This window comes from Oryzias melastigma, linkage group LG10 (assembly GCF_002922805.2).
Source record: "Oryzias melastigma strain HK-1 linkage group LG10, ASM292280v2, whole genome shotgun sequence".
Lineage (NCBI taxonomy): Eukaryota > Metazoa > Chordata > Actinopteri > Beloniformes > Adrianichthyidae > Oryzias > Oryzias melastigma.
In genome coordinates, this window is record NC_050521.1 from 25,591,624 (window position 1) to 25,618,368 (window position 26,745).

Below are 26,745 nucleotides of genomic sequence, written 5' to 3' on the forward strand. Positions count from 1 at the left end.
CTCATCCCGGCAGCAGTGTGCCCACATACAGACCAGCTCAGCAGTCAGATCTTCTTCTCATCTCTGTTCCTCACAGATTCCTTTGGTACAAAGCACAACAGGAAGGATGTTAAGCACCGTGCAGCCAGTCACAGTCAGTGTGGGTTTCTGAGATAGAAAGATTATAAAATAGCTGCTGAGCTTCATTTGACTGTCCAATCTCTGATGCTTTTTGGTGGCACTACTGATTCATGAATGTGATGAGGAAGTTGTTTGTGGTTTTTTTTACCTTTGGTTCTTTAAATATTTCACTTCAGGATGTCCTTTGCAGTTGAGTTCTAAATCATAAAATGAAACAGAAGGAAAATATCATGGCCTAATTTACTTCATGTCATACAAAAGAAAGGGAACTCTCTAGTAATGTAAGCGTTTTATTTTAAATTATGTCCAAATTAAAAGCCTGAAAAAAGCCACCTGTTTGAGTCATACTTGTGACAAAACTATGTAGGGGATCATTGTATTTTAAATGTATCTTTTGCTTGACAGTTGACATATTTTCAAGGTGATTATTTTTCATGTAGTGCAAATTATATGCTTAATTTAATTAGAATAGAAATTAAATGAAAAACTTTGTTCTATTTTAAGTAACGTCCGCCAGAAGGCAGCAGGTTGAGTGACGTCCTTTAGAATATTTCTGGTCCCATAGAGACTGGTTTCAGGCTTCCATGTTCAAAACTGTTGATGTATGTAAGTTTTAAGTCTGTTTTGGGGCTCTACTTACAAAATAAACATTCATGGAAAGTTCAACCAGTAAAACGTCACACAGTTGAACTTTGACCAATCAGGGACTCAGATTTGGTAGTGACAGATGGATGGTGTCCTTTTCAAAACATGGAAGTCTCAACCGGTAGAAAAAATTAACTGCGTTTGAGCCTGGCCAAAACTATATGACACCTTATGTAAGAAAGTCTGGACTGAACTGCAAGATTTGCACCTCTTTGACATTTTATACCAACTGTAAGTAGTAGAAAAGTGTTAGTAAACAGCTGAAAAACACGAGAAAGTCATTATAATTCCATTACAGGCAGAATGGTGATGACTAATGGGTTCATTTTATGGTGACATTCTGTCAAGAAACGCAACTTAAGAAATGGCTGCAAGTACTTCTTTCTCTTTGAAGCATCATCAGTCTCCATAATAATATTCCTCTTCGCTTTCATGTCAGTCATTTTCCTGGAAACACGCCCAACTAAATAATCCAAGTTCAACCATTTCTTTTGATTCACCAGGTTCTTTTTCCTGCAATCATCTCAATATCATCCGTCTGAATTTATTTAGGATTCACCCTAAAATTGTCGTGCAGATTCCTCACCAGAATGTTCTTTGCCATGTGCCACCGCATGAAGTTTAAAGGCCCATCTGGTGTCTGCACGACCCGGGGAAGATGGGTGGATCTAAAAGGAACCCGACCACTATATGATACTGACCTCTAACAGTAACGAGGACCTGGAGACCAGCATCAATTAGAGACGAGCCACAATTAGAAGATAGACGGTACTCAGACTAATACTAGCTAACCTCAAACAGCCACAAATACTCCAAAAACTACAAATGGAGCCTTTAGATTTTGAAAGCTTCTAATAGTCAGAAAACACTCCCAGCTGTTAGCATAATCTGCAGCAGCATAAAATCAGTTTATCACTCAAAAACATGTTTTGTATCACTAATCATGTTTTTGTTAGTAAGATGTAGATCTTTTATTAATACAATCTTTTTTTTTTTTACCTTCAGAGATCATTAGCGATTAAATGCTTCAGCTTTACAGCAGCTGGTTGTTGAGATGGAAATGTAAACAAAAACATCCAAATGCTGCATTTCTGCCAATTATAATAGATAGCTGTGTAAACAAACATAAACCAGAGTGAACCGTATAGTTTTCAAGGCTTCACTGGCATTCATTAAAAACTTCACATCAGTTTTTAATGAATGTGTCTGCTCAGGCAGAAGCTAAATATTGTTATTATGTTTTTTTTTTAATGGAAAATGTGTTTCTCTGGCTTGATTCAATGTTTGATTTATACAATCAGCTGCTGTTGTGACAAAACTATTTGAGAGTCCGACCCAGAAGTGCATATTTGTATGTTTGAAAGTGTTTATTTGGTGTTAATGTGACGTCCCGGTGGGCTTTCAAACCATCTGTTTTGGGACGGGATCCTCTCTCTGCAGACAGTCACAGCACTGACTACTGTTTCTGCTGCCTGTCCCACATCCTTTTTTCTCCTCATCTCACTCATTCCTCTGGCTCTGGAACTTGCTTTAGGCCTCCTAAGCGAAGGCTTCACTCATGTGAAATAGAACAAAGCACACTTGAGAAAAGACCCCCCCCCCCCNNATCCCCGTATGTCATAACACAAGTTTTTCTATTTCATTGTATGTGTCCTTATTTTACCATATATTTAGATACATGGTTCTATATTTATTTGTGATGGGTTCAAAGTTGTCATTAAAATATTAGAAATTAAAATGTAGAAAACATGATTCACCACAAAAATATAACAAATAAGTATGCCTAAATGGAATTTTATTTTAAAAACCTAAATAAAATACACATTTTTTTTAAGTCTTCAAGTTGAACTGCATTTCTGCAAATGAAAAATATATATACTATTTTTAGTTTGGTAGTGGACCATTGCAGCTGCCTTGGAAAAACAAATGGTCGTGCTATAGTCATATGTTTGGGATACAGTCCCCTTGGATTGTGAAAGAACCATCCTCTGCTCACGCTCCGTTGCCCGTGAAGCCATAAAGTTTGTTGCCAGTCAGCTTTAGGTCCACAGGTTCATCTCAAAGACAAAGTTTAAAGTTTACACCCTTTATCAAACCAGCAGTGATTGGCAATGGAGTCACAAAAACTTCCATAGATGCTACTACAGCTAAAAGAAAATAAGTCAAATGGATGAAAAGCTAATAAATAAACTTTTGGTAGAATTAACATGAACTGACATCAGGTTCTTACGTGAAAATATCATCAGCATGTACTACACTATCTCTAGCTAATTCTGGATTTGACATGAACGGCTCAGAACCCTAACAGGAAACAGCTGATTTTTGAAGATTTTTAATCACCAAACCATCCTGATTCTTCTTTTCTGTCCCTGGAAGGCAAATTTAAAACCTAAGAAAAAAGTTTTATGATTACATTATTAATTAAGCATTTATTAAGTTACAAATATTTTATTAAGTTTTTTATGATTGATGAAACTATTCACATTATGCAGTGAATCACAATAAAAAAATCCAATCGATCTACATCTTATTCCTGACTTATTGACTTGATCCTAAAAAATGACTTATTCCTGAATGAATGACGTCTCCCTGCTTGGACAATTTATTTAAAAAGGAACTCATTCCTAACTGGTTTACTTATTTCTGCGTGATTTATTTATGAATGAATGACTTAATCCCAAACAATCGACTTATTCCTGACTGGATGACTTCCTCTTGACTCAATGACTTATTTCTAACTGAATTACATCTCCCTGCCTGGACCACTTATTTCAAAATGAACAACTTATTCCAGACTAGAAGACTTATTCATAAAAAAGCAACCTATTCTTGAATTAATAACCAATAAACGATGGACTTATTACTGACTCAATGACTTCTTCTTGATTGGATCACCTATTCAAGACTGGATGACTTATTCAGAAATGATTGACTTGTTTTTGACTCGATGACTTATTCCTAAATGAATGAAATCTTCCAGCATAATTGACTTTTTTTCCCAAAATGAACAACATATTTCTAACTGGATGACTTTTACTTAAGTAAACGACTAATTACTGACTTATTCCTAAACGATTTACTTATTCCTGACTTAATGACTTATTCCTAAATGAATGACATCACTCAGACACGATGACTTATTCCTTAATGATTTACATTTTCCAGTCTAAATTATGTATTCCTAGTTGAACAAGCATTCCTGAATGTTTGACTTATAATTCACTGAATAACTCATTCCTGAGCTGTTCCCAAAGTCTGGATGATTTCTAGAATAAATAACTAATTTCAATATAAATTCTTTACTTCCTACTGTACAATTTCTTGTACACAGATATGAATCATATCCATTTTTAAAAAGCATGATCAGAGAAAGCATTTGCTTAGAAAGGTTCTCGTCATGCTGGAAAATCAGTATAAATTACAAAATCTGAAAATCTGTGGTAGAAAATTCAATGTCAAACATTAATTGCTCCCAGTTGTCACCACTGATATGGATCAAACTCATTGATTCCATTCAGGGAAATGTTTATTCAAAGTCAACCTACAGATTGCTTCTATGTTTAAAGTCACTGTGAGGTTGAGTGTGTTCCCAAGGATACAATGAGTCTACTGTGGATGTAAATCCCTGGTTAACCACTAGCCAGAAAGACTGATGCCCTAAAATCTCTCGTGCATGGGTTACATCCCGGGCCATGACGTAGGCCTTTGTTAAGCTAAAAATTGTGTCCATGTCCTACAACGTCCCTCCAACAGAGCTTGGTTTTAACTCTTGCATGTGTCCTCTTTCAGCCCCCCCCCACTCTTCCCGTCTTTGTCCTCTCCTATTCAACACTTCCAAGACATTCCCTGGAGTGTCTGACTCTTCTTGTGCTGTCATCCGCTTTATATCCTTGTTAGCCCTAAGTAGAAACTAGCACATATAGTAAAATTAAGCATGGCAGCTTGGACATCTGCTGAAGAGTGGATTATACTGGAGGGATTAAGTCTGTCACCAGATGAGCAGCTAACTAATAGACTGAGATGGACATGGATTGGGTCATGGTGGATACACACAGTAGTCAAACATTTATGGTTAAAAAAATATGTAAAAGGGATGAGAAGTATCTCTGTTTTTCCATCCAAAAATCCCAAACCACTGACAAAGATACACAGAAATAAATCTTCAAAAGAAAATTATTTGACTGCAGTACAACTGATGAAAAAAACTATCAAGCTTGATGGAAAATTGACAAGATAATGACAGGAAAAGATGAAATAGTTCTTCGAATGGTTCTTGACATAGACCATTCCACTCATCCACATCTTGTAAGCATGCAGTGTCCTTCCTACTAATGACAATGGGAACCAGCATCCCCAAATGAAACCGAGAAAATAAATATTGTTTCATTTCAAAACCCTAAGAATTTGAAATATTTCCCAAACAACTTATTCCAGTGGATTTTTTGTCTATTTTATGGAAGCTTTAATTATTGTTTTTATATTATCTTGTGATATTTCTCAAAAAAATGAATTAAAAAAATATTGTTTTTTTCCAACTACCATCGGTAAGTTAATTAATCATTTGTCAGGACAGGTGAAAGGCATGAATGAATATATTTCCTAATCATATGTGGACAGTGGAAAGAAATTTGATGTTGTCCATTGTTGAGGTGTCTGCAGTGATTAAAGCTTTTCCGGTCCATTTATTTAGAACAGAGAAGAAGCAGTTTGCGTGTAATTACTTAGCTGCTGTTCATTATGAGACATTAATGGAAATTAATGGAAAAACTGGAGTGTTCATCCACATCACCTGTTACCGTACATCGTTGGTCTATAGTTGGACTCCTTTGAGTTGGATTTTGTTTGACTGAACTTTTTGTATTCAGATGTATAGAGCACTTTTACAATAAGTACCACTTTTAGAAACTTTTGCCACAACAAATTTGTGTAAAATCCAATTTTAGGCTTCTAAATCCTTGTTTCTACTGGGAGGTCCGGTTTGGAATGGTCCAGGAAATTAAGGTGTTTCCAGTCAAAGTGGGACTGTCACGGCTCAAACGGGGTAAATTTAACAACAACTACAATAGAGATCATCCAGAAGCAAATTTTTTCCACTTTGCTTTTGATACTTTGTATCTACAAACAATTTAATATTGTTTGAGAGAAGATTGTGGGCGGCAAAGAGGAATTTAGTCGGTTTCTTATTTTGTAATAAACTTCAATCAACAGGTTTGAATTGTAGCTGTTTGTTAACCAATTCGTTCCATTTTTCTATGGACCTACAACCATCAGAGGGCTAAAAATGGTACGGTCCAGTCCGGCCTAATGGGTCCAATTTATAATGGAAATGCTCAAAGTACCAGATTGAACCGTTCTTTACCGCTCAGTAGAAAAGAGGCATAATCAGCACATCCACATGAAAATATTTGTCCGCTAAGCACTTCTTTTTGAGCACATTGTTTTATTTGTTAATGTATAACTCTTGTGTTATTTTCATTTTGTGTTTGAAAAAAATGAAATTTTACTTTTATTTCTGGTATGCCTTTACAATTTAACTAAAAAAACAACTATGGTAAATGAAATTGGTTTATCGATTCATTGAGACTTGGGTAATAATATGTCAAAAGACAAATAGCAGTGACCCCACCAGGAGGTGCTGCAGTGAACACCAAGAAAAGAAAAGAAAAAAAAAAAACAGGTAAACTATAGGTGAAGGTAAGTTGATGTGACAGGTTTGATTTTGAAGTTAACCTTTTTCTCCGCTGCTGAATGGAAGGCTGTGAACCGTGGAGCTGCAGCAGAAGTGGGTGTGTAGCAACAACAGTGTGTTGACGCGGTTGCATGAGAGTGTTTTCTACAGTTGATCTTGATCCAAACAAGCCCGATCACTGCAGGCAGTCTGAGAGGACTAACTAGCAAAGCATTTAGTCAGAATAAATGACCCACTTTTCAAATCATCGTCTCAAATGTTCAACACTTCTACATTTAAAATCCGAGAGGCATTCCAAAAGAAAAGATTTTTAAAGCAAGTCTAGAATCCAACGTTCAATGCAAAAAGCCTGCAGCAAGTTAAGGTTGTGAGTTGAACGTCAGGTAAGAGCTGAATTCTTACTGCAGAAGCACAATAGATGACCTGGCAGGGTAAATGGGAACCGGAATCCGTTTGAGTGCAGCACAACATGAGGCAACTGAGTCAGGCAGATTACAACAAAAACAGAGCAGTTAGAAGAACAGTCTGGACAGGAAGCACACGTTTACAGAAATGATGACAAGAAAAGCAAAAATGACCTCAAATCCCCCAAACTGCTTTTAAGGTTGTATGCAGTTTTGGGGAAAGTTATGGGATGAACTACTATCTGAGGATTTCCACTCAATTCACAATCCCATTGAAGGAGCCCTACCATGAAAATTCTACTTTTTAAGGGTTTAAGTGCATTAAACTGTTCTTTCCTCTCTATAAAGAACCCCAAAGCGGTATTTTGATTTGTTCATGCATTTAAGAGTAATCCTCTAAAAACCTGCAGTGTCTGCAGCAGCCCCTCCCATACCCACGAAAACAAGCGGGTGGTACCATGCTGACGTGAGCCCGATGTGAACCGCCCCCTCCAGGAAGAGTCCGCGATGGCCAGGGCTACTAAAGGCAGATATGTGGTATGTGCATCCATCTGTGAAGAAATTTGGATATTGTTTATTTTCGTGGGAGAAACGAAGAAAGAAAAGCTCTAGGATGACGTCATGAAATGGGCAGCAGCCACACACAGCGGCAGGCGGAGCCTCAGGAATCGAGTTATGTTACTTCTGGGTAGGAAAAAACTCACGGAAATAAACATATTTCATAAATAATGTGTTTTTTAGTGTCCTGAAGGTAATACATGATCATATATATGGATATAGTTCACTCTGAAAGGCTTAAGGAAATCATGGTATGACCCCTTTAAATTCCTTCTTTGTCAAGTTTTGGTGCAAATTCAATTAAGGAAGATCTACCCCACGCTTACAGGTACGCTAGGTTTTTAAATCACTCTACACACCATTATCAGTTAGACCTTCAACTTTAAACAAACAGATAAAAGGACCACCTTCTTTTCAGCCAATCAAAACCCTTTTTTTGCCTTTGCATTAATAAGTTGTTGTCTTGCTGCATTCTAGACGGTTCTTCATCCCTTCTGGACCTGGAGTGATGCTTTGGCAAAGAGCTGTGTTGACAAAAATCAATAGTAAAAAAAAATATTAGTCTAAAGTTAACAGATTAATAATTGATCCATAAAAGTAGAGATCGATCTAATGCATAGTGTTAAAGTCTGCTAGCTTGACGCTAACGTATAATGGGATTTTCCATAGGACAACTAATGCTAACGCTCGGTCGACCAAAACATACATTACTGACTAAATGAACATCTTTGGTTACTGTTAGGCAGGAATTCTCCAAACTCTTTTATGGAAATATTATTTAAACTAACCATTTGTGGTCTAAAGCACCATTTTTGGCTCGTAATTTCTTCTTCTTCTGGACTAAAGTGTATTACTATAGCACGATCGCCACCTACTGGTCAAACTGAAACGCCCTCAAAGAGAAGCAGAACAATTGCTGGAGCTTCTCTCTTTGAGAATCCATGTAACACTGTATGCTATTGACAATCTCATTAATATTTCCCTAATATACTAGTATATCAGAGTAATATGAAAATCTTCAAAAGATATGTATAGATTACTAATGCATTTCTAAATAAATCTGTTAACTCAATATTGAATGGAATCGAAAGAATAAAAAAAAAAATTGGAATCAAATCGATCCAGGCTTTGGTGAATCAAATCGAATCGATTCTGGATATTATTGGTGATACTCAGCCCTACTTCTGCATAGTCTGGCCCAGGGATAGGCAACTTCAGGCCTCGAGGGCCAAATTCCTGCATTTTTTCCATGCGGGAAACCTTTACCTTCATTAATAATGGCTCTCCTTATTGGCACATCTGTGTTTTTGTCCAAAAAGGGCCCTCTAAAGTTTATTTCTGCCATATGTGACTATAAATGTGATATAAAAACAGATTAACTACATAAAGCTGCTCTAGTTCACTGTGAACTCCTTAACTCGACAAAAATAAACTGATAGAATCTGAGCAGTCAGTGATAGGAGCAGAAACAGACATTAAGATTAGCACCAATTCTGTCTAAGAGGCGTGTGCGATGGTCCAAGTACAAAACAAACAAATAGAAAATCTTACAGGCTAATGTTGAAACAGTGGGAACCCAGAGCATGAAGAGGAAGCTGGCAGACAGAAAGGAAATGATCCTGTTTATTCATTTCATGTGACCTGATTTTAAGGAGTCGATTTCCCCTCTAGGGTTTTTTTTTTTTTTTTGTATTTCTCTAACGCTATGCCTCAATAAAGGCTTTTATTTCCTAAAAATGTAACATGTATCATTGAAGTCCCTCGGGATCTGCTGTAGCCACTCCCCCAGTTACTACCCTGTGTGGGTGTTTTTTTTTTTTGTTTGTCGGTTTTTATGTTCATTCTAATATTGCCACCAATTACCATATTTTCTGTAGTATAAATCACAGGAACAAAAATCAAGAAGAAAAAAAAGCATATTTAAGTCGCTCTGGAGTATAAGTTGCACTTTTATGTTTCCCATGGCAAAAAATAAAAACAAGAATAATAATGCCTGGATGCAAAGATCAGAAAAATCAATTCAGATTCTCCTCCATGTTTGTTTTGGACAACACTTCTTCTTCTGGCACTGTCAGAAGAAAATACAGGGCCCTCTAGTGGTTGTTAGCGGAAACAAGCGCTTAAAGGTAATCAGTTGCTTGTGGAAAAATAACGAATATATCATCCTATTGATGTCTAAAAAAAGTCACAAATAAGTCGCTCTTGAGTATAAGCCACTAATCATGAAAAAAACAGCGACCGCTACTCCAAAAAAATATGGTAGTATTCCCACTTCTATCTCAATGGCTTTTCGTAGGATTTTCCTTCATGTCAATGAGCTGGGTATTATCTGGGTATTGGGTTTCTGTCGCAGCTTTGACTCTAATATTTTGTTTAAGTTCAGTTTTTAAACTATTCAAACCTGATTTCAATTACAATGGTCACATGTGCTTCTTGTTTCTTCATTATCTCAATCTTTAAAGGACCTTAACTCAGCTCATTGATGCTTTGTCTTTAGGCACTTTCTTGATAATTAGTTCAATTTAATTTTATTTACACAGCCCAATATCACAAAACAATGGCCTCATTGGGCTTCATGCCAAAGAGGCTGATTATCCCTGTCCTTAGACCCTACTTCCTGGTAAAGAAAAACTCCTAAAAAAAACGGATTCAGGAAAAAAACAAGAAACCTCATGATGTCCACATGAAGGAGAGATCCTCTACCAGGACGGACAGGAGATTTACCAGAACAATTAAAGAAGAATTAGCTTATCTAACTCTACAGCTACGTATTTGAATAGAGTTCCGCCAGATAGGACTGGGGGACATGTGGGGGCGAGATTTACACCTAAGACCAGCCAATTAGTGATGAAGCTCTATAAAGCACTGAAGCCTTTCATTGGTTCACTCAAGTGGAATGCTTCATGAAGCTTCATTTGCTCTGATAGAGCATCTACTGGATGATAAAATATCGGTTGAATTTGAAGCGTGTGGCCTTAATATGGAACATCACGTCACTTTTGATTTTTTTTTTCTTTGATTATATATGATTTGTGTTTTGTTGATGCAGCATCAGAATTTTTTATCCTCTTATTTTGTCCCAGATCCACATTTAAACCAAAACATGCTCTTTACAAATGCCAGTTTTTGTAGTTTGATAGATGTCTTCCTTTTTTATCCATTTTTATGCTTAAATATTTAAGAAAGAACAAAGAAAACCACTGATTATTGATCTTTTCAAAGTATTTTGATATCGTTTGATATCAAAGATTTTTTTTTTTCGCTTTAACTGTCACTCATTTGTCTAGCTGTAACTGAATGATGGGTGACAGGAAGTTACTCAGTCGACATCACAGAAACAAAGTGTATGTGAATACGTTTGATGATTTTAAATGTCTACCCTTTGAACACAGCTCTTTAGATAGAGACACGGATGGTTTCGTTAAACTAGTCAGAGAAATATTTCATGGAAACAGCAAGCATTGATATTTATATGTAATTCCCCATGTAGATGACTGCAGTAACTCAAATTAAAGTGATCAATTCTTCATCATTACTAAAATCTGAATGGATCATGAAATACTTTTAGCGTTTTCTTTTACATATTTTTTTACGGATGTTCGTGTAAGTTTGGATTTTCTATTTAGAAAGAAGTTTCTAACTACTAAAACTAGTCACAGTGATAAAAGTTTAGATTAAAAAAATAAGGAATATGGGGGAAAGTCTTCTCCACAAGCATAAGATAGAAAGATTAAAAGATTCTGTAAAAACCCCTCTGTGCATAAAGAATGAGGCCAGATATTGAATGTCTCTGAACTTTAAGCCTTTAAATAGCACTGCATTAAAGAGAAACACGATTCTCTAATGGGAGCCGCGGTTACGGCATCAAGAGTGCAGTCAGAAATCAGCGTGTAAGGACGCAGTCTACAGGTTAGAGCGCCGCTACGCAAAGACAGGCATATGTGGTGAGTAAGAATCCTTTGGAAATGGACATGGTTCATTTAAACTGAAGGATAACTTTCTTTACGAAACAGTCGGAAAAATAAAATGGATAAACTAAAACATTTTCTAAAGTCAAATTGTTTTCTTTTTTTTTTTTTCAAGAAAATCCAGCAAAATTTAAAATAATATTTAGAATTGGTGGTACAATCGATCTAAGAGTACATCCATAGCCAGCCAATCAAAGCAGTTTATTGTTGATGTGGTCAACCAGCTATCTGTAAACATTCAGCTCAATATTTGTGCTGATTCTTCTCAAATATTCTAATCTAGTACAACTACAGTTTTGCTTTGCACTTGCAGGTTCTCGGTAAAACTTTAAGTTTATTTGGACAAAATAAAATAATGCAGCTATAATGTAAGAATGCTCCATCCCCATCCACGCTCTGTGCATCTGGGGGGTTTATATTAGATTATACTTTTATAAGGGTCTCTTTTTTTCAACATTATTACTTTTTTTGTAATATTTAACCTTAAATGGAAAAAAATAAATTTTTCTTTTTTATTATTAAGGATGAAAAAAGATATGGAATTATTCCCTTCTACTTAAAAGCATTCTGCACTGCAACAATTATATAAGAATTATACTTCAAACCCCATCAAGAAGTACGCAGAGCTTAAATTTTGCATGAAAATGAATTAATAAACAAAGAGAAAATGATAAAATAATGAGCTGACATTCAAGCCCTCTGACATTTCCAGGTGTCCTTTGGTAAACCTGCTTTTGGTGCGATACATTATGCAGAAGAGACTTCTTAATTTTTTAATTTTTCCTTGGTGGGAAACTTATGAGACGTGGATTTTATTTGAACTGGGAGCTCGGTAAACCCGTGTCAGAACCATTTGGGCCTGTGCATCATAACAGAAAAGGTAGGAGAGTCAAAAACTAGGAAGGGAAGCTCATCTAAACTCTCCCAGAGTGACTGGATAATGAGCTAACACTAGCCATGGGGGAGAAACGGGGGCCCAGACAGTACGCACTGATGTCCCTACTTTAAGATTACACAGCTCAGCCATATCTACTAATGATGCTGACTGAATAATTGAACTGAGAAAAAAGATTAAACCAAAAACAAATAAAGAAAACACAAAAGAAAAGTGGCTCAGATGGCATCGCTGGGATCATTTCACATCCTCATTTCCAAAAGGATTCGGAATTTGTGTGAGTCTTTCTGCTGTGTACTAACTGATTAAACAAGTACTTTGTAATTACTTCCACCCTATTTTTTTCTGCCTTCTTTGAAGTTTACTATTTAATCTTCCACTTTGCTTTTAGGTCTCTACCATTGACTTTTACTGGAAAAAAAAAAAACATAAAAAACGCTTGATTTTGTTCTGCAACTTCATTGATGAAGTTACAAACTTGAAGTATACTTGATTATTAAATATTAAGTATACTTAAGTATAAGTAAAGTGTACTACTGGCCATGTATGTGGAGCTGAATACTTCTTAAGGTTAAACTGTTTACACCACATAGTTCCTAAAATGTAAACTTGAAAAGGTGTTGCCAGATAGAGTCCAGCCCAAAAGTCATCAGGCCTCACAAAAAAAAACCCCAACAGTAAATCATTAGCTATACTGAGTAATTATCTGTCCTGCAATTTTTACTTCCTGATTTGACTTTTTTTCCTTTTCTTAATATTACATTGACCCGTTTTGCAGTTAGTCAGAGCAAAAACAAAAACAAATTCTTGGCAAACATTATTAAATAAAAACACCAAAGAACATCTGTCCCCATACATTTTTTTTCTCAAACGTCAAGAAAAATCTAAAAAAAATAAAACATAAAAAATTAAAGGGCAAAGCACACAAAAAAAGCACATGTTTGGGGTTTCAGTTATTATCAAAAATGAAAATTGTCCTTGCAATGTTTATTTTTCAGAAAGTTAGGAAAAGCAAAATATAGGTAAATGTTCAAGTGAAACATTATGGTTTCAATAAAAAAAAAATGCTGGTGAATATGGAACTGTCCAAGTTAAATTTAGCATATATATATTTGTAAAAATTCAATTCAAATTAAATATTTATTATATTAAATAAAACACTGAGACACAAATCAAATATCACCTGAGAGTATTCCAAAAAGTATTGGATGTTTTACTAGCGTTGTGCAATATTAACAGTAAAAATCCTCCAAAAAAGGATTGACATTTATAACACAAGTGATTTATTGTTTCTTAATAACATCTCAAACAGAACAGTTGTTCTCCTGCATGACTCACCTTTAGTGCATCTGTATGCCAACACTGAATTAAAGTGAAATACATAATAAATGGAAAGTGAGGACATGTAATATGTCAAGGACTTTTTGACACTTTGGGTGTCCCCAACTTGTTATTTTTTAATGTGCTGGTTGTTTGTATTGAAAAGGGTCCACAACCCTCAGGTCTGGTACCACGTCTGGTACCTTACCCAGTACCAGGTAATGGTTAGGGTACTGGGTTTGGGTACCGTTGCCGTACTGGACCTGTTCCGGTTCGTGGCCTGAAGGTTGGGGACCGTGATGCGAAGGAGTCCTTGACCAAACATCAGTACACGACGACTTGGGAATGGGAATGAGTTGGATGACCACACGTCCTCGGTGGAACCATATTTCAAGAAGAAACTAAAGACTGCCAAACCGACCCAAAACACGCCCAAAGACATTATTTCCTGCAAATCCAGAATCAAAACCGCCCAAATGGGTGAGAAACTGCCCAATCTGGCAACACTGGGATCAAATATGCTGCATCACTTTTAATATAGACTAAGTATGTTTATGGTACACTTAAATAAACTACTTTTGTGCCAAGAAATGTAATAGATTTCTTGACTGAGATGTCTTGAATTCTGTGTCTCTACTTTTCCTTCACTCTCCCCACATTATATCACAGATCAGGTTTCATTACATTTTTAAAAATCCTTTCAAATATTCATGCTTGACGCTCCTGTTTTCCTTAGATTATACATTCTTGCTACTTTTCTTATGGTTAAATCGCATCCAAAATATAACAGTTTCCAGTAAAGCCATTAAAGCCCAAAAGGTGAAAGAAATCAATCGTAAAAGGTCAAATTCTTTTCAACCAATGATCTGCTCTCAAGTTGAAGCCTTAGGCCAAAGCGCACAACAGAACCAGCAAGTCCTAAAGGATTAGAGTCATTTATGTTCCACTAGAATCATAGTCAGACTCGACAAAGTGTGATGCACAAACCAGACACTTATCTGACATTGATCACACGGGAAAATCCATACTCACTCGTGGAGCTCAGAGCGAATGATTTCTGCATCACATGCAGACCTGAACCAGAAAAAAGGCCACTACCAACAAGGAGAACATACAAATGACTACAGAACTGCCATCAACACACAAAAAAAACATTACATTTATAGAAGTTCACCAAAAAAATATGAAAAAAGCCTTTGTGCTATAAATTCTGATTGATTGAAAACAGTCGATTGTAGCATGAATTCTATCCGGTTTCTGGGTTCTTCACTGAGGTACCCAATCAGCCACATAGTTTATCTGGAGGATTGTTGTTTTCCAGCACAATCTTGATTGATGAACAGTGAAATTTTAATTCACTATTCATGCTTAATTTGCTTCTTTGGAATGTCAGTTGATTGGCTTCTCATTGTTTATATAAACCAACAGAGCTTCCTGTTTTCTGCGGTGAAAACTGTCATTTGTGCAGCATTGTTGTGCAAATGTTAACTCTGGAGAATTTATCCTCAGCATGAAGGACCACAATTACATATTGTTACAATGGATCTGTGAATGTCTCCATAGAAATAAATAAGGTAAGTCGCAAAATAATGTTTTTACCATGATTAAATCACTGGACACAAATAAAAAATATTTTGCAATCAACCATTAAACCGTTTTTTCTCCAAAGCAGAAATAAATCTAAAGTATACCTCTTTGTATAGCTTAATGTGGGGAAATGTTGGATTGTAAAATGCTACATTTGTAAACACAACAAAAATAACAATAATTATGATAATACATAACTATCAAACCAAATGACAGCAAATATTTGAAGAATTACTGATTTCGTTTTATTTAATTTTCTTTAACTTATCTTAAACTATGTGTTATTTGTGTTATTTCAGTTGTGAAATTATCTATTTTTGTGTAGGTACCATATGTGTTCGGCCTGGCTGATAATATATCATAACTTTAGATTATAAACGGAAACATAAAATAAAAAACAAAGTATGTCGCGCCCGAGCAATTCTTTACACTAAGTACTTTGACTGAGTGGTGGTACCGCTTTGGGTCGTAAGCCCCCTTACCAATCTGGCAGTTTCCTGTGCTACTTTATGTTTCTCTGTGATCCAGTTTTATGACTTTTTGTCCTGCATTAGTCCGAAGTGAAGAAAAAAACAAAACAATAAATTCTCTTTTTTTATTATTATTATTGCCTTGGTGTAAAAAATGAAAATGGTCAGATTCTCTTCCATGTTAGTTTTGGACTCCACCCACTGATTGCATCATTGAACACGTCCCGGGCCAAAGCTCAGCTCCTGATTGGTTGACGCTTCAAGGTTTCTTCATCAAAGTTTAGATCTTTTAACTCTTTACAGGCCGAGCTGCAACGCTCAAACTGTGCTGCTGTTGGACTATCGCGCCACGCCCAAATTCCTCAATTTGAATCTGTACATTGACTTAACGTGGGAGCTGAACGCAGGATAAGAGGACAAATGTTTCAGTTGGTATGTTCTATGTTCACGAGTACTATCGTCTGTTACTGGAAGTTTTAGTTTGTACCATTTTTCAGTCGTATGCGACCGGCCCAAGTGGTGGTGTGTGAACAGGTGCAGCTCATGTCCTGATTGGCAGCATGTATTGGGGATTGGACGAGGAACACATTTAAACACCTGCTATCTACCAGTCCCAACATGGACCCAGGGTGAGTTTTTCTGTGTTTTGTTGGTCTTGTAACAGAAAATATGGAATAACTGCTTGATTTTCTGTGAAGAAAAGGCATTTCTCCTGTTGTGAGTCGTGAATGTATGTTTAGGTATCAGGTTAAGCTGTAAAGAGTATCTTATTCTCGTTTTACTGGGTCAGGTTCTGAGGTTTTTTTATTAAATGTGTTGGTCTTGCTCACTCTGAAACAAGAAATTGCCTTTTTTGTGAAAATGAGCAGTTTGTTTCTTGGGCCATTTAATGGATTGAAAGAGCAGGAGGTGCAGGAGATGAGACACTTGGGGGTCCCGTAGCCCTGGATGTAACAGTGTATTAGCCAAAGACTTAAGTAAAATGTTGTCAGGTGGAAAGGCCAAACACTGACCAAATAATAATTTTTAAAATCATTTTTAAAAGTCCAACTCTTTAGTTCAGGCTGACTGATTCATGCTAATTGTAAAAGACACAAACAAGGCCTTATAACACTTGACTACTTTGCCTTTGGCAGAATGACACAAAAGAAACAATCGGCCCTTTATTCTGCTGGAGAATGTGGTAGGGGTTTGACGGATTGACTCGACTGCATATTACATTTACATTAGGCTTAATGAATCATTATTATATCTCTGCTCATTGCCACACAATCCCTTTATGGACGTAATCAATCCACTGGAGGTGTCTAATGTGGGCTGTACAAAAGTCTCATTACACACATTCAGAGGAAAAAACACTGAGGAGTAAAAGTTTAACAATTTACAGACAGAAACACACAAACATTTGGAAGTGACTCAGCTCAGGCGTGTTCTGCTGTTTGTAACACTTGAGATCACACTCACACAGTTAGCACATACTGAAGGGATAAGCAAACAGACCACCTTAAATATTCTAAGAATGGATGAGGAGTTATCTGTGTTCTCCATTTGGACCGGACAGTTTAAATCATACGAGGAAAAATGAAGACCAGGTTATAGGCTGTCTTTACCTAAAACCTAGTACTGTGACAGTGTGATGGTACTTTTCACAGTACAGTAGAATAAACCTACCATGCCTCAAACCAAATGGCATTTTCTAAGACTGATTATCGATTTATCTCATTTTGAAACTATTTTTTAATGGTACAGTTTGATTTGATTATGTCTGAAGACAGACTGATCTGGTTAGATTGTAGGAATAGAAATAGATTATTCTTTACACCAGTACCTGGAATATGTGTATTAGTGTAAAAACAGAATGACTTTTAGATATTCTTTGAGTCTTGAAAAAAAAAACTATGCCCACAACATAGAAAAAAATCATAATTTCCTTCAGGTTTGGACAATGTTTTCAATTTCCCATTAGTAGGGTCAGCGCCATTGACTGTATACATAGAAATAGACTATGAAGATAAAATATTATTAGAAAAATGTGTTCGAGCTAGAATGCTTATTCTGACGAATATAATAACTGAGTAATAGCTGTTTAATTCTCAGTTGAAGTCAATGGGATTCTGACGTTTTTGAGCCAGCAGGTACTTTGTGTTTGGAGCTCGAGGGGGGAGGAGTCACTCACTCCAGTTCTCTTTATACAGATGTATGTTTATAAAGAGTTTGCCATCAATGCCATTTCTGTTTTAGACACAAAAATTTTAGCCAATTTAGACAATCGATCTTATAGTATGTGTACAATTCTGTCGATAACTAACTCGGTCAAAACAAGTCTTCACACAATTGTCTCTCTTTAAATATATTTTTGAAATTTTCTGCTGTTTTCTTTCTGTTCATCCAAACTTCTTCAACATTGTCCTATGTGTCTGAAAACCTTCTTCTTCATTCATGTTAAGTAAAAATAAAAATGTTTTTTTTCACTAACCCTGAAACTGTTTACCTCCAATTTAGTTCGGAGGCGGAGGATTTGTTTACAACATTGGAGGAAAAAAACCCTGTAATTTTCAAGGCAGCTTTAATATTGCTGTAAAGAAACGAGTTACTATTTTTCAGTGCTGATTGCATTGCCTAAGCAGGACTCTGTAATGCATGCAAAATGCTGTTTATGGGAACTTCAATGAGGAACAACTTCCTGGAGCAACTTTGTAAGTGGGCTGTTAAATCTGCAGCGAGGACGGCCAGAACAGTCGCTGAACAAAATACAGCTGAACTCGGCTTCAAAGCAGATGTCTCACTCTTTACAGCTCTGGAAGATGACTGCTATTTGGAGTGGCTGCCAAAGGACAGCTAAAGTGGAAAAAAAAAAAAACTTTTTCTTTGTTTTTTTAATAAAATAAATTCAAATTCTCTAATCACTCAAATTTAGGCTTTTACTTTATGCAAAGATCATTTAGACTTTATCTTTATGACACATTTGGGATGGCAACGTGAGGGAAGATCGATAATGTAAATAAAAAATTATTAAAATAATTTATCTGGGATAAAAAAAATAGAAATGAATCAAACTAGAATACTAAACTGCAAAAAAATTACTGAAAGAAATATATATAGTTTAAGAAATATGGTCTTATTTTCTTATCTTTCAAACTAATCTCATCAAGAAAGTTGTTTTAATAGCAAAAAATAAATAAATAAAAGTTTTTAGACAACATGAATCATTAAAGTTGATGAACAAAAACTTTTGTAAACACCAACAGTACTCAACAATACTTGACAACTCGCTTTGGTGAGTTTTCAATATTATATTTTTTATATAGCTTAAATTAGTCAAAAAAACAACTTTTATTTAAAACCCCATGTCAATTTAAGGCATTTAAAAGTGCTTTGCTGAAAACTAACATTTAAGAGCATTAAATAAAAAATGAATATAATTTCAATCAGCAGCTCATTGAGTTTGGGGAATAGTTGGTCGTCCACCAATAGTGATGATTTATTAGTCTCTATGCATCTATTAAACCCACATCATCCTTTAACACGTGAATCACCTCTCCCGTTTTAATACCACATGGACCCTTTAGCTCTCCCATCAATAATCTGATCCATCACTTCATTAAAATTCCCTGCTAATACTATTTTTTTCCCTCCATTTCTCCCAGAATTCTTTGTACTTCATGAAACATTTGGTGGCCGTCCTTATTTAGTGCATACATTTTGCAAAAATATGTGTATTTTTTACCCTCTAAATGTGAACACACATTATTTCCTCTAAATCTTTAACTTATTTTATCAGAACAAAATCGTGTTTGATAAAAATCAGAACACTGTAAATATTTACGTATTGTATCATTGGACGCTGCCAATACACACCCCTAGTAGATAAACCTGTAACTGCATGTTTCAGGCTTCCATGTGCAAAACTGGTTTGTTGACACACTATTACCCAATTTTTTAAGTCTGTTGGGCTCTATGTACAAAATGCATCGTTATTAAAGGGGCAGTGAAAGTTTACACAGTTACGTTTTTACCAATCGGTAACTCTGATTTCAATGATCCATGGGTATCGTCCTTTTCAAGTCTCATAATTTCCAATCATTTGAAAATTGATCATGTCATTTGTGTCCGGCTGGAATTCTAAAACACTAAGTATTTTCTATAAGGGAATAGATCTATGAGAGAAAAAGCCTGCAGCCAGATTCATGAGATTTACACAGCTTGGACATTTTGCACCAAGCCTGCAGGGTAACGGCAGTTCAGTGTGAACACTGTATGATAAAAGCATCTGCGACACATGCCAGGTGTGTAATAACATTCCACTTCATCCTGGTTGACAGATAATCCAGTCCACTCCACTGCCCAAAATCTGAAGTAGCTTCTTATGTGTGGTTTACCCTTAAGTATTGTCCTTCAGTTGGATTTGGGATTTCCTCACCACGACATCATTGCTGATGAACTTTTATCAAGTTAAGGCACATATGTCTCTCGCCTTTATTCCAATGTGACGTGAAAACTGTTGTTTATTCCAACTCCTTTTGGGAGTATTGGCACAAACCAACAGTTGGCATCCTTCCCATTCAAATCTGTCTTTGTCTTTAGCTGCCGCAGTAACTTTATCCCGGGCCATCGTTCAGGGCAGGACAGCATCGCTAGCATCCAGTGAGCTTGTTCAGTTTCAAACTCAACCTCCTTTCTCAGCTCAAGCCCTTTGACGAGCATCTTTAACACATTTCAAGAAAGACTATCCTGTTACCACCAATGGTCTCTTTCAATCCAATAAATCTTCTGTTTCTTTACTGCGTTTATCAAGGTTTGGATACAACACCACATAACTTTCACAAACTTGATTCTCTTGTTGTCCTGGAGTTTCCTAAAGGAGTCTCAGCCTCTTGTGGTTTTCATTTCCGTCGTCATCTAGTTTATTTTTGGAAAACATCAGTCGCAGTATCCTGCAGCATGCAACTCATTTTGACCACTTTTGTAAACAAGTTGTAAAAATTGTGATGCTATTTTGGATCTTATTCATGTTATTGACACCTAACCTGCTTTTTTAGACACTTCATAGGCAGGTCATACTCTGTTTCTCTTCACTGAGGCAACAGTGAACATTTTTTCTGCTAAACTGAGGTGAAATGTATTCAAGGTATTAGTCACTTTTTATAATAACAAACCAAATTATCTGTGGAAAAACAGAGAGCCTCCAACCTGCTGCCATCTTGCTCGCAGTGCCCACAAGACTCAACAATGGCAAATAAAACATGAAATAGTGACGTAGCTGCAGATAACATAAAAATGTTTTCTTGTCTTTTGTTTTTGACCCCGAGTTGTAACAGCAAAGACACTCTTAGTACTTATTACAATGAAAATGAAGTCATATTTTCACTCTACTGTCTCTAAACTTTTTTTTTTTCTCACAAACTTGCATCGTTCCTCCACTGAGTTGCACTCAAGCCAGAGATGTATATATGAGCTTAAATGGAATAATGTCAATAGTAAAAGTCATCAAGAAGGCAATTTAGGCAATTAACCCACAGTCAGAACAAAACCTGAGCTGGTAGATCATTCAGAGATCTTCCTCTAGGAGTGTTTTAAACAGAGTCCAGGTGTCAAAGAAAACCCTGAAATGTTTTCTCCAAAATGATCTTCATTTAAAGTAAAAATATAGCATTGTTTTAAATAGTTGGAAATACATTTAGCTGTCAAACAGGAGTGAAAGTCTATGGAGACGGCAGAAAGCAGCAAGATATCCATAAAATCGTGATGTTTTTAGACAAGTTGTGTCTTCCACTGAATTCAGAGTCCTTGGCAAAACATGCCAGTCTTTGTGTTCCTGTTTAGGTTTTCTTTTTTATCTGATAATCAGTTGTAAGCTGCTCTGTAACATTCTTCCACCACGTTTGACGTTGTCAAGCAAAGAAGTCCTCTGGAAGTGTTGTGAAGGTGTTTGCCAGATTCATGAGAGTGGTCTCCATCAGGCTTCTCTTTACTAGTGTGTGCTGCTGTTCATGCTCAGCGGTTAATGAGGGTCTCTGCTTTGAACTGTAGATGTCAGATCGTGGGTGTTCAGTCGCTCTTTGACCTCCTTCCACTGTAGGGATGTCATGAACACTGGGGGTTTGCAATCAGACAATTCTACAAGGATTTCTGGTGCATCAAAGAACCACCCTTTCTTCTCCAAACAGATACTTTGTGTGTGATTTTTGGTAAAGCCAAATCCTAACAATGGTTTTAGGGCAGGGGAAAGTTTAAATTGTTTACTTTCCAGTATTACTACGTGATCTTCTTGAGAACTTTATGAAAGTCCTATGGAGTGAGGTGAGGCGCTGCTACAATAAAAAAGTAGATTAAAAATATACATTTTTTTCCCCGCTTATTTGCGGTATCACTTTTTAACAGATTTTTTTTCAGTTCTTCACAAAAACTCCATCAACTCCATTAAACTTTTTCATCTGAAAGAGTTGCCGCCGTGCCGAGGTGTTCTTCGTATCCGCGAGTGTCTCTGGTCCCTAACCCCCACGAATAAGGGGGGAAAACTAGCAAAAATCCAACAAATGTAGGAGTTAAGAATGTAGGTTCAAAGAAAAACTTTTCTCCAACTGTGGGAAAAAAGAATCGAGTGTAAAAAGCAGGTTCAAGCAGATGGAAAGTGGAAAAGAACCAAACTGCTGCCAAATATGTTCTAAATGTAAATAATTTACATGTCCAAGGGTTGGGTTTTCTGTCTCAGAATCTGTGGAAGCTCTAACTTGTGGTCATAGAAGAACATTGATGTTCTGCGGTTCTTTGTGTGGTTTGCTTATTCTCAAATCGACTCCATAAAAATCAACTAAATCAAGCCAGCTGTCAAGAGCGGACATGAAACACCTTCATTATGACGCACGCATGAATGATGAACCGCATTTATGCAGGAATCTCATCTGACTGATTGAATAAGCGATAAAATGTATACATTTGAATTCCATCTGTAGCAACTCTTCGCTCAAGAAGTTTCCAAACATTCGATTCCCATTTTTATTCGAGAAGACAGATTTGTGGATTTTGAGAGCTGTGTTTCTCATTAATCTTCTTATTGTGCCGTTTTCTGCCAAGTGCATCATAAATACCACAAATCATTTTAATGTGGAGTTATGGCAGGATGGATATCGGACTGTACGGAGTGATAAGGAAGCTCAACTGAGCTGCAGCCAAATTCTCCACACCGTCCTGTGGATAGCTCACACTTTGATTTTCACTTCCTGTTTTTTAGAGCTAAACTTTTATATAATTCTTTGTTTGGCTTTTCCTTATCTTTTTTTTTTTCAAAATATCCTTTATTTTTGTTCAAAGAGTGACAGTCCAAATCACCACAATGGAGTCCAACACGCTGGATAAGATAACGGTTGAACATTTATCCAAACCGGGCAAATCTCTTCTGTGGTTACAGGGTTGCTGGAGCCTATAACGGCTATTGGGCAAAGGTTGCAGGACTACTCAGTCACACGGAGTCAGAGTGCCCACAAAAACACAAGGAAAACATCCAAACTCCACACAGAAAGAAACCATTCTGTATTCAAACCAAGGCCATGGTTAGGAAGAGTGCTAACCACTACACCCGTTTACCTTTTTTTTCCTTATCGTTATTATTTATTTACCAAGTAGCATGCTAAAGCAATTTTAAAAAACATTAATACTAAAAATATTTTTTATTTATTTTGTAAACTCACATGTTTGTGCAGACTTTATTTTATTAAATATTTATTTAGGCGCACACCAAGTTACTTCAACTCCCCACTGCTTACTTAAAAAATAAATATATATAAAAATATAAACAAATAAATATAAAATATTGTTAAGAATCATCTGCTAAACCAAAAAAAAAAAATTATTTTTGAAAAGTGCAGTTTCTTTGGCTAGCTGATTTTATAACTTTACTAGTTTTGTATGAATATAAAACAATAATGATGCAGATAAAGTTTGCTAAGTTGATTTATTATGAACAGTTGGAGTCGACTTTCTGCTCAGAAAACTTCTAAACTAATCTGGCAGAAATTCGATCAGGGAAGTATTCCAGGTGGCACAACTGCACTGCAAACAATAGACAAAAGAAAACTACAAATTTAACCAAAAACACGGAAAATTCTGCCAAAAAAACAAACAAAAAAACTTTATTTTTTCTTTTAAAGCGTGTGAAAATGAATTAGTAAACCTCTGAAACTTTGAAAGTTACAATCTTCAGTCAAACAAAATAAAGAGACTTGACACAAAAACAAAAGCATCTGAATTTTGTCAAAAGTTTGATTGATTTTGGTTTTAAAAGCTTTTAAATAATTTTTATTTTTGTCTTAAACTCATTTGGAAGCATGCTCCACAGGAGGCAGCAAACTGAATCATTCATGACATGGATCATAGCATTAAGGTGATTTCAACCACTATCCAGTCAATATGAAAAAAAAAAAGCCTGCTTTCTTTGGCAGTATGAAGGCCATCAACTGACTATGTTCTACCTGCAAATTCAGAAAAATGCACGACTCTCCTCCTCTTGTCATAGAATCAATATCTCACAATCAAAGAAAAATTGCTAAGATTCTGTCTTGTTACCAGAGGCATGCAGGGACACGCTTTCACCGACACTTGTGTTGCACCGTAAAAATAACAGAATACATAAAAACAACCACTTTCCTCAGACCAGACGATTGATCATGATCTCATGTGAAGGATTGAAAGTTTTCAGCATCTTTTTACTTTTATTGTCAGCCTCAGATCTCTGGTTTTCCCTCAGGTCTGCTACAGAAGACAATGTAAAGATATGAAGTGACGTAGCAAAATACAACAAAGCCGCATGGAATTTGGAGACGATCATTAAACAGTACAGAGTGAAAAGTGAAATTTGGGAAGCAGTCATCTTTATTTTTTTACATAATTACAGTGTTACCCTGTTTATATTCTGGTGCGTGCTCCAAATTAACTTTTGATTGGTGAAACGATGGAATTAGTTTATAGATGTTTAAAACTCCTCACTGCAATTTTCTCAGATTGGCATGGACATTTTCATAATTTTCTCTTTTTTAAAACTATCCAGTATAATAGAATGAAGCCAAATATCTGTTTGCAGTCATAGATTTTTGTAAATCTGGCAATTTGAACATATTCTGTGCAGGAGACCTGACAGAGGAGATTACAAGATTATTAGGCAATCAGGACGCTGAACACAATGTGCTTTAACAGTTTTTTTAAAGCATGTTAAATTGTGTAACAGCAGGAGTGCAAAACGAGAACTAAAATAAAGCAATGGAACACTGTACACATGTTTATAAATGTCTTTATCAACATTCTGAACTAAAAAACTCATTTCTGATTTCAGTGACGCGCTGTGAGGTTCCCGGCTGGTGAGGCGCGGACATCATCAGTCAGATTTACAAACATATGAATCCTACAGAGCAGCTAATTCTGCATATGATTAGCAACAGTTAAAGTGCGTTGTTTGAAATGTATTTTTTTTTCATTTAAAAAGTGTAGCATATATATTATTTAAAAAAATACCAAAATTGTTATTATTGACTTACTTTTTACTCATAAATGAAGTCCATCTGCAGCTCCTTCTGAAGAAAAGTATGAATTACCTGTTTGTGGAAGTCTTCCTTTTCTTTCTTCAGTTTTAAAAGTCTTTCTGTCTCAATGGAGATCACTGGGAGTGATTTGTCTCAAGAAATTATTGACGCAATCCTACATTTAGAAAATGATGCTAAACAACATTAAAGAATAACTGGACAGCTGACCTGCTACCACTACTCTATTATTCTTTAGCGGCACTGTAACGTTCTCTGGGCTCACCAGCGCCCTCTGCCTTGAGTCATGTGTACTGCAGGCTTCACCAAGTGTATTTCTAAAACGCATTTTTAGCAGATAAATCGACTTAATGAGTTATAAACTGGCAGCAATGTAATCAGACAGATGGCGAGAAATAGAAAAATAAAATAATTAAAAATAAAGCGCATTTTGATAGACTGAAACTGTACAGCACAGCTGCTCACCTGCCGATTCCTCATGTCATTGATCAGAAAATTTGTAAATTTGCTACTTTTTTACCAAAGAGATGTTGAAAACCTACACATAAAAATAAAATAAAAAATCTAATATAGAATAGACCTGTCTAAAAAAAATAATATTTGATCTTTACTGTTAGTAATGAAAATTATTTAAGTTGTATATTTTTTATTCCATCAGTCTGTTCTAAAAATATACCTAATTGAAATATTAAACTGATAAGAACAGATATGACACTGACTGTCTGATGGTTTAGATTAAAGAAGAATTATATTACATTTGTGTCAGACCGGTTTTAGTACATGACGTTTTTAAAATACAAGAACATTCTATCTAATAAAAGAAAGAAGCTGGAAGTTAACGAATCATTCATTTTCTGAGATTCTTCAGGTTTTGTGGAGCTGTGAGAACACAGCTCAAGGCGACATCAGGCACAAAGAGGTTTGTTGACTTTGTTAAACATTAGGTCGTCGCTCTTTCATAATTGCCTCTGGTTACAAGGCCGAACACTGCAGCAGGGATCTCGTGCTGCCTCGGTGACAGGGATCAAACAGCCGGACCTTGTGTCCGTGTTCTGCTTTTACGACCACCTGTGAGCTCAGATCCAACCGCATGTAATGGTGATTAGTAGTGTTGGCTGCGAGCGTGGAGGTCATGGTCAAAATCACTGCAGGGACACTGCTGTGAGGAATTTGGATGTCTTCCCCGGGCCTGCATGGATTTGCTCCAGGTGCTCTGGCCTCGTCACCCGCTCCCAAAACATACAAGCAGGTTAATTGTCCCTGAGATAGATGGGAAACCTGTTCAAGGTTAACCCCACGGATACAGCGCACCTCTGTGACCACGAGTGACAGAGTGCATGCAAACACAGCATTACATTGGTGCCTGTGCATTCCCCAATGCTGCTGACTCTGTTAAGCTGAATCCTAGCATTCATTGAAGTGCATTGTTATGACGGCCTAGTCTCCCTGACACTGTTACTGGTGCCAGTCTTATTGACAGACTTCATTTTAATGAAATCTGAGGGGCAATTGTACAAAATTTTGTGTAAAATTATTCTAAAAAGGGAAAAAATGTGCTT

General features: G+C 36.3%; 1 long non-coding RNA gene across 1 annotated transcript in view; it reads right to left on the reverse strand.

Moving 5' to 3' along the window:
* Nucleotides 1–26,745, reverse strand: part of LOC118599261 — a 49,626-nt gene that overhangs the window by 1,162 nt on the left and 21,719 nt on the right. The window lies entirely within an intron of this gene.